The 10,927-nt window shown below is 36.0% G+C and overlaps 1 long non-coding RNA gene across 1 annotated transcript; it reads left to right on the top strand.

Moving 5' to 3' along the window:
- Positions 1-7,452: 7,452 nt before the first annotated feature.
- On the top strand, positions 7,453-10,606 carry LOC113315013. The gene is made up of 3 exons (XR_003342668.1): positions 7,453-7,831; positions 9,401-10,007; positions 10,294-10,606. It is a non-coding gene; the product is annotated as an uncharacterized LOC113315013 (long non-coding RNA).
- The last annotated feature ends 321 nt before the right edge of the window (positions 10,607-10,927 follow it).

The raw sequence follows: 10,927 nt of genomic DNA on the forward strand, positions 1-10,927 counted from the left end.
GAAATGATATTAATCCCTTTCAATTTGAACGGGCATTAGTATGGTGAACCAAATACGGAAACAACTTTGAACCAAAAAAATGTGGAAAAACTTATTATAAAAATTATTTTCTCCAAAATCCAATCGAATTAGTTAATTACCCGAAATACCCAAAAAAATATTTCCCCTCCAGAGCCGGGTGTGGGATTCAAAATTGTTCCAAATGGAATTCGGGTATGCACCTGCATAAAACCCGGGCAAAACATATTGAAGCAACCTGTATCTTTATATCCATCGGCCTATGGAGATAGGCATGACAATAAAAATTAATTAATGTGTTTTCACGGGTTGGGATAATTCTTGCGATAAAAAGTTATGCATGATCTTACTGTCCAATAGCCAAAAGTTCTCGTAAAATTGTCACCAAAAAATTCTGGAAATACCTATAAAAATTACAAGATTAAAAATCTCACTTAGTATCTGAAAATTACAGCAAATCAATCAATATGTGTAAATGATTTGCGATACAAGCCTAATTTTTTTGACGCACACAATGCACAAAAATATATCAACCATTTCCAAAGATTCACCCCAAACAGGTTACGCATTCACTAAAATTAGGCGCACTTTATGCATTATATATATTTACATGGCGATACCTATTATAGTATTAGCATTATAAGTGATGATTGTTAATTAATAGGTACTTACAACCCATCCAGTTTATATGTTGTTAGTTGCGTCCCTTGGCCCATTCTGAATCCACATCTGAGATGTACTAAATTGGTTCTGAGTTACATGTGGATTATGTATTCCAAATATAGCTTTATCTCCATAATATTCGTTCTTTTCGTTATAAGGTGTTTCCACAGATACATACTGGATCAAGATAGAAACAAAGAGAAGTTGTTAGTTACCATTTTTCTAAAAGATAACGAATTACTTCTTAGTTAGCAGATATTTTAGAAGTAAAAAAGTCGAGGAATTCTTACGTGATGATACATGGGGTTTCTGGGGTAAGCTTTTCTCCTCCTTTTTATAAGACTAGAAAACATTAGTTCCCGCTTTGTGGTCCTTCGAATAAGGACTGTTCCTGCTGGGCACATAATTTATTTATGAAGCTCATTAATCTGTATCGATGAATCCTTTATGGCATATGAACTTATCTTACTAATGTTTTCTTCCCGAACAAAACAACTTGGTTCCATCTGCATTATTTATTCATAATTGTTATTAACTGGTAGTAGCAGTTGCATTTCGTTAAATCATTCCTATACAAGCAATTTTCGGATTACAAATCTAATGCCATCATAAAATATGTGAACGATTATCTTATTCCTCATATGTAAATGGTTTATAAAAGGGTATGCAATACAATGTTGTGAGATATGGCTAAATATGTTATACCAATGTCATTATGTATGGGTAAATTGAGTACCTGGATCTTATGATCTTTAAGTAATGGATGGTCGAAAGAAGGTTGCTTATAGACGTCGATGCAATCTATAATATCACCCAATTTAGTCTACAATATATAAAAAAAAATAGTTAGAAAAAAGAAATCAAATAAAACAACACATAATTAAGTACGTACACTGTTGTTACGCTAAATCTAATGGTATTTAGACTTGTATTAATTATGTAAATAAAACAATTCATTGGAGATAAGGAACAATTATCTTACGATGATCTTCTTCATTGGTGGTTTGTTAAGAATCTTGAGTTGTCTTTTAATCTTCATATCTTCTTTTTCCGATACGTTAGTATAGTTTTTGTCAGCTCCATATTTGGACAACACACTAAAACATGGAACAAGTATCATTAAAATCTCCACTAGACTGAACTTTAGACAAACCATATTTAATTAATTCTTGGTATAAGGGATGACTAATTAGTGTCTTATATATATGGCAATTCATGTGTTGTAATTAACGAAGTTAGAGTTAAGATTATATTCATGCATCTGGATAATATTCTTTCTAAAGAATATCCATTAGGATTATGCTGTAATTACTAAGGACTATTTTAGGGAAATAACCATTATTACTCTATATCCATCATATTTAATGATCTCTTAGAGTTCTTTCCACGCAATAGAAATGGTGATTAATACGCTTGAGGACAGGAGTCTTATTTTGTACGCACCCTCCGCCAAGTGTTCATGTGACATTTTATACTGATCACTTAATTCAATTTTGGAAGTTATATGTGGAGGAATGTGATTCTTAGCACATGTTACTAGTAAGAAAATCTGTTACTGAATTAACTAATCAAATCAAAGTGTCAAATTAACACTTTTTGAAATAAAAGTATATATGCTCCGATAAAATTCTTCAAAATAATTATTCCAGATACAGTATTTACCTTTTTATATATTAATCAATCATAGCCCGTGATTAAGTCAAGCCCCACTACCCATTTCAAATTCGGCCAATAGAGTTTGGAGAGAATCTTTTGACCCGTAAATATATTATTTTGGCGAGCTGTAGTCAACTTTTTCTTGACGAATTTTATTTTAATTTTTATAATGGAAAAAGTGAATAACTAGCTACTTTTATTTTATTCCCAATTTTTTTTAGAGAGTGTCTGACGCGAGCGCCAAAAACTAGAAGCTACTACGTACTCCTCAATTTTGCTATCTCACATTCCTTCCCCAATAGATAGCATCAATACCCACCACCGATTTGCTTTTCCCCACCCCTAAAGAAAACAGGGGGAGACTATAATTTTCTATATGTGAGTATGGGAGCAAGTTCGGAGAGGATGTTTGGGGGTATTAAGCATTTTCGCCGGAAATTATATATCTAACTAATAAAAAGAGAAGAGTTATTTACGATCGGATTTGATAATAGTTTGTACCTAAAATTACAGAAATAACCTTTCTTAACAATGATTATTACACAAAACTCCTCTTAATTCTCTCTCTTTTTTTTCTCGAAGATATCTTTTTTGTCTATCGTTAAACAAAAATCACCCCGTTATTGTTGTTTCTAATCATGATGATAACATTTATACTCTATGATTACCGGAACTTGAAGCACAATCCAAACTAAACCTATCAAGTAAAGTAAAATGTATTACCTACTGTCAATACCAATCAATCTTATTAAATCACGAACTCAGATTACTCAATATTATATATTATAGTATTAAGACAATTCGTAGCTATATTAGAAATAAAAAACCATCATAATCAATGGATGAAAGGCGACAATTAAAGACAGAGAAAAAGAGAAGAGGAAAACACGGTGATAGGATGGTAGTGGAGGCGTAAAAGACGTTAGGTTTTGGCTACATTCAAATGTTAGTTCCTTCATTGGGGTTGTGATGCCTCATGTGCATGGCACGTGTTCATATACTAGTATTATACAGGAAGAACTATAACTTTAGATTGAAAATAATCCAAAACCTCAACCTTAAAATAACCCTAACTACTGAATATGTAATAACTCACATCATGTTCGTTTAGGAAAATAGGAAGAGAAATAATCAAATTACAGGGTATTATATTTCCAAGAATTGCATTGCAGGGAATCCTTTCCTTAACTGGATATATGGCATTCGTTTCAGGTTTTCTAACAAAGGAATCATGACATAGGAATTTACAATACATTATGACTTTAAGAACCTCCAATAAATTTGAAAAACAACTTTCAGTTATTGATCTTTAAGCTACTCAAATAAGTTGTAATAAGTTATAGATTCAAGAGAAGGTTTTAGAATATCCGATTCAAGAGAAGGTTTTAGATTCTAGAGAAGGTTTTAGACTAATATACCCTTAAATTACTAAATATGGATTGAGTGCTTATTGCTAAATCCTAATCAGGATATACTAGTCATTTAAGGGTATATTAGTCTTTTACAGTTGTTTTCCCTCTAATCGAATTCCGTTACATTCGATCGACACTGCAATCCTAAATTTGACTTTTGAAGGTAATTCAATTCCTAGAATAATCGAATTTTGAGATTTTATTGTGTGTTCGTCTTAGAGAATTGGTCAGATTACCTTGTAATTAGGGATGGAAATTTGCCCCACCTATACCCATCCCCGTGGGGATCCACCCCTATGGGTTAGGATTTTACCTGTATAAACGGGGAACGGGACGGGGTACGGGGAATTCCCGAAAGTAGTGATGCAGGGATGGGATTCAAGGTCCCCACCTCATACCCGCCCCATACCATAACTTATTATATCTGATCGAGGAACTTTATTGGAAGATAACGAAGAAAATCATGATGAAATGATTAACATAGAGGCATATGGTTATTAATGAGGAACTAAAAAGTAAAAGGCACCATAGTACTTAATTGTGGATTAATTGTTTCATTTATTTTTCAGCTTTAGTTGGTTATTATAAACTTAAAATTTCAAAATGTACTGCTTAGTATCATTGTTTGAATCATTATAATTATTTTTAAATTATTATTATTTACAAAATTTTAAATATTTATCGTAATGTTATGGTAACCCATGGGAAACCCATACCCTACCGGGATTCCCCATACCCGTTCCTGCCCCATTTTGATGGGGAACGGGTAGGGGTTGGGTTTTGGTTTTTCGAACGTGGTAGGGGATGGGATTCAAGGTCCCCGCCCATTTTCCATCCCTACTTGTAATCGAATTACATAATAGATTTTTGTTTCTCTTAAAAGAACCGATGTATTATAAGTGAAATAGAAGCACTAAAACAAAAGGTAATTGTAGGTGTACATGAAATAGTTTGAGCCGCCACTCCACTCTTTTACCAACAGAAAAAGTGTTATTTTGTTTTTAGTACTTAGGTTTTGTCTTACTTTAGAGTTTGGTCTAACATTTGTCCAACTTAGTGTCTGTGTAACACCCCGATATTCGGCTGTGGTTGGCCGAATGGAATACAAGTAATGACTTGTCATTTCCTAATACCGAGGTCTTTTCAGCACAATTGGCTCCAGAGTTGGCAGAAACCTCTGCAGTTAAGCATGCTCGGGCGGGAGAAATCCAGGGATGGGTGACCTCCCGTGAAGTTACTGCTGGATGACCACAACGATGCCCGTTGAAAACCCTAAACTGCCGGATGACCGCAGTAGTGGGGACAGTATCAGTGGAAGGACGAGTCATTACAAATGGTATCAGAGCGGACGACGGTTCACCTGCCGAGGATGGGAAGGTATACTGGACGGGTTTGGTCAGGTGCTTCTCATGAGGGGCAGGGAACGTCGGAGATCTGAGATTGAGAATATATTCAGGAGCCGAGGACGGGTCCAATTTAAGGTGGTGGTATTGTAATACCCCGATATTAGGCAGTGGTTGGCCGGATGGAATATAAGTAATGACTTGTTTTCCTAATACCGAGGCCTTTTCAGCACAATTAACTCCAGAGTTGGCAGAAAACTCTACAGTTATACGTGTTCGGGCGGGAGCAATCCAGGGATGGGTGACCTCCAGGGAAGTTACTACTGGATGACCGCAGCAATGCCCATTGAAAACCCCACACTGCCAGATGGGCGCAGTGGCTAAGTGGGGACATTATCGGTGGAGGGACGAGTCATTACAGTTTGGTACTTGGAAATTATGTTGGCTAGCGTTGACTTAATTAAGTTTTGACTTATGTTTAATGATAGTTAAAAATATAAATAAAATTTAATTAATCGACACCGTAAAATGACTGTTAGTTGACTTGGTTAAGACTTACAGAGAAGAACAACTTCTTTTTTTCAGAAGATCAAAAATTTCTGTTGATCAATTCCAATCACAACCCGCCTTTCTAATCAAAAGGAAAAAACTACAACACATCTTCTAATTTTGGGGATGTACAAAAATAACAATCCTCAAAGTTTCGGTTACAGAATTACAAACCCAAAAAACCTATCTTTGATAAATTAACACATTGTACACCCATAAATATCATGTATGTCCTTAAACAAAACAACCATCAACAACATAAAGATTTAGTTTATTATGGAAAAAAATAAACAAAAACTTAATTCATGGCATTAGATTCATTGTGTTTTTTCAATTTTCTCCAAAACCCTAAATTAAATCTTGATTTTTTTCAAATTTTGGTTAAAATTGAACTTTCATCATAACCCACTACCATTCAATCAGAACACATTGAAACCCATCAACCAATTTTAAGAAAACCCATCAATGTCAATCTGTTCTCCAAATCTTAGCCAACTTATCTTATATAAGTCTGATTCATATGATTTACCTGCTTTTCAATCCACTATGATTCACATAAGTCTCTTTTTCAAAACTTCACAAAACTAAGATTCTTTCCAGAACCCAAACGCATTAAATATCCAAAATCAGATCTCCTTGAACATGTAAATCATAGTAAAAAAACAAAAGATTTTTCAGTTTTGATCGAATTTAAAAGGATTAGCATTTTGGATTTGGGTAAAGCAAATCGAAAAAAATGAACTTGGGTACAAAAGAGGTGGCGATCATTTTAAAATTCGGAGTTTCTGTCTGCATGTAAAGGTTTAAAAGTAAAAAAGGGAGATCAAGAAAGAAAACAAGTTTTATAATCTAATAAGTTACTTATTTATATGGGCGGAGAACTAGTCTGGAGCGTCCCTTTATATGATGGGTTAAGAACACAGTTAGCCATTGTTACTAAAAATTAATATATTCAGCTTTGTTAGACACACTAAGTATTTTTCACCGAAAAATACACCGACTGAGATAAAGCCGTTGGGGCCCACTAGGAGAAAAATAGGGGTGGTGTTTTTATTCACCTAAGCCCACCAAATTGTTTCAGTCGGTGTGATTCACGGGATTTCAATCCCTGTGAATGTACACTTGTTTTAATATATTCAACTTTGCTAAACACAACGGGTATTTGTCACCGAAAATACACCGACTCAGAGAAAGCCACCAGAAGAAAAATAGAGGTGATTTGTTTTATTCACCGTAAGGCCCAACGCAATTGCCTCAGTCGTTGTGATTCACGAGATTTCGATCCCGTTAGGTCTATACTTGTTCTAAGGCTTAGTCCTATAGGCTAGATATCTAGCTGCTAGATGGCCATCCACGTCAGCATGGGCAACCTCCTAGGTCCTATGGGATGGCTAATCTAGCAGCTAGATTAGCAGCGGGACCACCATATGACGCTGAACGGTTCGGCGCTTTAAATCTCAGTCGTTAGATCATAAAATTTTCTCCCAACGCTGAACGGTTCAGTGTTTAGACCACTTTTTGAGCGCCGAACGGTTCAGCGTTTCAATCTCGCTGATAGTTGGACTGCGAGCACCTGGTAGGAGAGAGAACTATCAACTATCAGTGTTAACTTTTTTCCGACACTTATTTTTTGATTTGCAACACTTTTTGGCCAATCTAGCACTCCAATCTAGCCCATAGGGGTTAGCCTAATACACGATTGAGAGATAGCCGCTCGGCCCACAAAGAGAAAAATAGGGGTGGTGTTTTTTATTTCGGCAATTACATACAAGTAAGTAGAAGTTTGACACACCATTAACTAGTAGTATGTATCAAGCTGGACGAATGTTAGACGGAGATCTAAAGTCCGGCAAAACCTAATTATCAAACCCGCAGAAAAAATCAGCCTATCAACAATTGTTTTTTTTTTGGCTTTCTCAAATCCCTAATTTTATTTTCTCCTCCTCAAAACCAAATTACCTAGATTTTCCTCCTGAAATCGAATAAGATTCGAAGCTAAATCGGTGGTTTCTTGATCTTTTACCACAGAAATGAGATAATGGTGATTCGCGATTCTTAAACGGGTTTAGTACAGTCTTCCCAGGTCCTCCAATGGTGGTGAATGGATGGGGGAACTGGAAAGAGTACATTTGCTCAAACACAACATTATCTCCTGGTCGATGAAGATAAAGCACATAACATATACTACAGGTAACGTTTTTGTATTTTGTTTGTGTAGTTTGGGTTCCTTTTTGTGTATGGGTATGGTTGTGATCTCAATTATTGATTTTTAGTTCTGGTTTTTCTAATTACTGATGAGGAATCTGAATTGTGTTGTCTGTAAACCCTAGATTTTTCTTGGTATGATAGAATTTAGAAAACTATAGGTAAAGTAATGGAATCCTTCCTTATTGTCTGATTTCCAATTGGACCCCAAGGAAAATTAGGATTCTTTTATTGTAGTGTGGAATTGTAGCACTAGGTCACTTGCACTAGTGTGATTAGAGGTTTTTGTATGCAGGAGCTTATAGGTCCTTCCTTTAGTCTGTTTCAGGAAATGACTGAGAATGGACTTCAAGTTAATATTGGATGGGTAGTCGGATGGATAGATTCCAGTTGTAACTCGCATTATACTTGCAGAACTAAGTGTTTGCTGTGTGTGCAACTTAGAAATCAATTGGTGAAGTTATCTGAACAGATAAATGTCATATATTGTTGTGAATCAACCACAACCACAAGTTGTATAACTTAGATTTCTATCGTTTGTTATGTGCTAGTTATACCTAATGTCACTAGTTTGATCCAAAAATCCGTAGTTATACCTACACTAACTACTTTATTCCAATGATTCATCACAGTTCTAGAGGTAGTTAGGATGTGTGCAACTTAGGTATTAAGGTGAAGTTGTCGTGAGCATTAGTTTGTATGTATGATTGTGAAACATCCACAAGTTGTATAAGTTCTATCCATTGGTCTGTATTAGTTATACTTACAGTTACTAGTTTGATTCAACAATCATTACTTATACCTGCAGAACTATTTTATTCCAACAATTCATCGCAGTTCTAGAGGTAGTTAGAATTGAGTGTTTCTATGATCAAGCACCCAATGGCATGAAAATTCTTGGAACTCATATTATATGACTAGTATAGGAGTTGTAATTTCCTTAGTAGTTTCTTTTGAAATCTGTTGCCAACTTAACCAAGAAAAATTATAGAAAAGGATGCATACTCAATAGAAATGAAGATTCCGGGGCACCCGTGCACGATCCTAGCAGATTGAAGACATCTGAGCTTGTTGATACAGCTTCGTCTAGCGGAGTTGATGACGGGAGTGATGTTTGATACTCCCTCGGGATTTGATAATGAGAATAAACATAGAGCAGGTTGGAACTCTCCAAACAAATCAGTGCTCTTTAACAAGTTTGATGGTGGACCAAACGGGTCGCTCATCTTCTAAGCATTCTAAGGTGGCTAGGAGTTCTAGATGATGCCGAGAATGCTCACTTGAATGTACGGGGACTAATCTGTGCTGTAAAGAGGTCTGCACATAGCTGTCTTATCCAATTGTCGAAAGAAAACTTCTTTTGTCATCAGGAGATGAAGGTAGAGATGGTAACTGATTATGATGAGTATTTGTGGTATCAAAATTTTGAAAGGGTTTGTCTGCCATCAGTAAGACTGATGGGATTCTTCTTTTTTTCTTTTTTTTTTTTTTTTTAAAGCAGGATTATGGTTATTTGGATGTCTGCTGACTTATTTCTAAGCAATATGTCTCCAGGTACTTGCTCGATATCGTAACAAATTAAAGATGATTGTTTGGATTGGTTCTTGACTGTAATTTATGGTCTGAGTTACTTGATGAAGGCATGAGTGAAGGAAATTTTTGGGTCAGTGGAAACCAAGTAAAAGTTCTATAGCATTTAAGAATTTGGAGTTAGCTGACCACCAGGGAACTCTCTCTCAGCTGATGAAACAGTGGAGAAGGCATTATAAAAGCTGAGCTGGGGAACCTAATATTGCTAAGGGAAAAGGAGCTTAGGCAGAGGTTGCGGCAGATTGTGCTATAAAAATAGGCGACAAAAACCTAAAGTACTTTAATTTCATTGGTGCACAAGCTTCAGAAATGCTCAAATCAAGTTCTTTGTTTGAAGGACGGTGATGGTCATACATTGAGATTTGAGCGGAAGGGAAGACTTGAAATAAAAAATTCTTACCTTCTGGTGCAATTTATATAAAGAAGAACCTTGTGAGATAGTAAAGCTTTCCGTGGGAAAGCTTGGACAAAGTTTGTTGGAGTTATCCAGATTCTATTCTTTCTTCAATGGGTTTTGCCGTTTTTTGCCGTTTTAATGTAAATCAGAGGGCATGGATTCGTCAAGGCATTGGTACAGTCTCTTTCTCAGTCTTTTATTAATTATGTTTCGGTATTTGGTAGAATTCGAAGCTCGGGTGTGTAAGGCAGGGTGATCCACTGTCACCTTTGCTGTTCAAGAGAAAAGTTATGTGTTTATGTAAAGTTAAAAAGAGAAAGGTTATATCTGGTTTTGATTACCTGACAAATTACTCAATCTCACACCTGAAATATGTTGATGATACGGCGGTTTTCCTAAATCCGTGACGGTCGGCAATCTCCAATCTCTATAGCTTACTGAAGTGCTTTTTGTGTGTCAGGCTTAATGCTTCCAAGACTAGGCTGGTGGCGGTAGGAGATGTACCAGACCTGCATATCTGGGGAAAGAGGCTTCATTCTGCAGTGGATTAGTTTCTTATTTTCTATCTCAGTCTTTCTCTAGGGACCTGACGATGGTTTAAAAGAATTTGGGATCCAGTTATGCCTCGGGGGTGCCTCTTCGATTCTGCATTTTTGTCAGGTTTGAGAAAGGATTTATCTCTTTGGAAACAATAATGGATATCTAAAGCTGGGAAATTGGTTCTTATAAAATCATTATTGGCGGGCCTTCCTAATCATTTCCTTTCTCTTATGGTTGCTTAAAGGTAGGTGCTCCTGTCTTAGAAAGGAAAATGTGTCTATTCCTTTGGGGAAAGACTAATGGTGCTAGAGGAATGCATTGGGTTGGATGGGATCAGGTCATTGAGCCTTATAAGTTATAACCCAGGATGTCTATGAATTAAAAGTTTAAACATGACGAATTTAGCTCTACTGGCTAAATATGTCAATGGAGGTTTACAAAAGAAAAGGATGCATGGGCAAAGGTAAATATGTCAGGAATTCCGCCTAACTCCTGACTTCCTTCTTTTTAAACTTGTAGCTGGACTGACCAATTAGTCATTGCTGTTGGGTTTC

The sequence above is a fragment of the Papaver somniferum genome, chromosome 10, assembly GCF_003573695.1.
Source record: "Papaver somniferum cultivar HN1 chromosome 10, ASM357369v1, whole genome shotgun sequence".
NCBI classification, from domain to species: domain Eukaryota; kingdom Viridiplantae; phylum Streptophyta; class Magnoliopsida; order Ranunculales; family Papaveraceae; genus Papaver; species Papaver somniferum.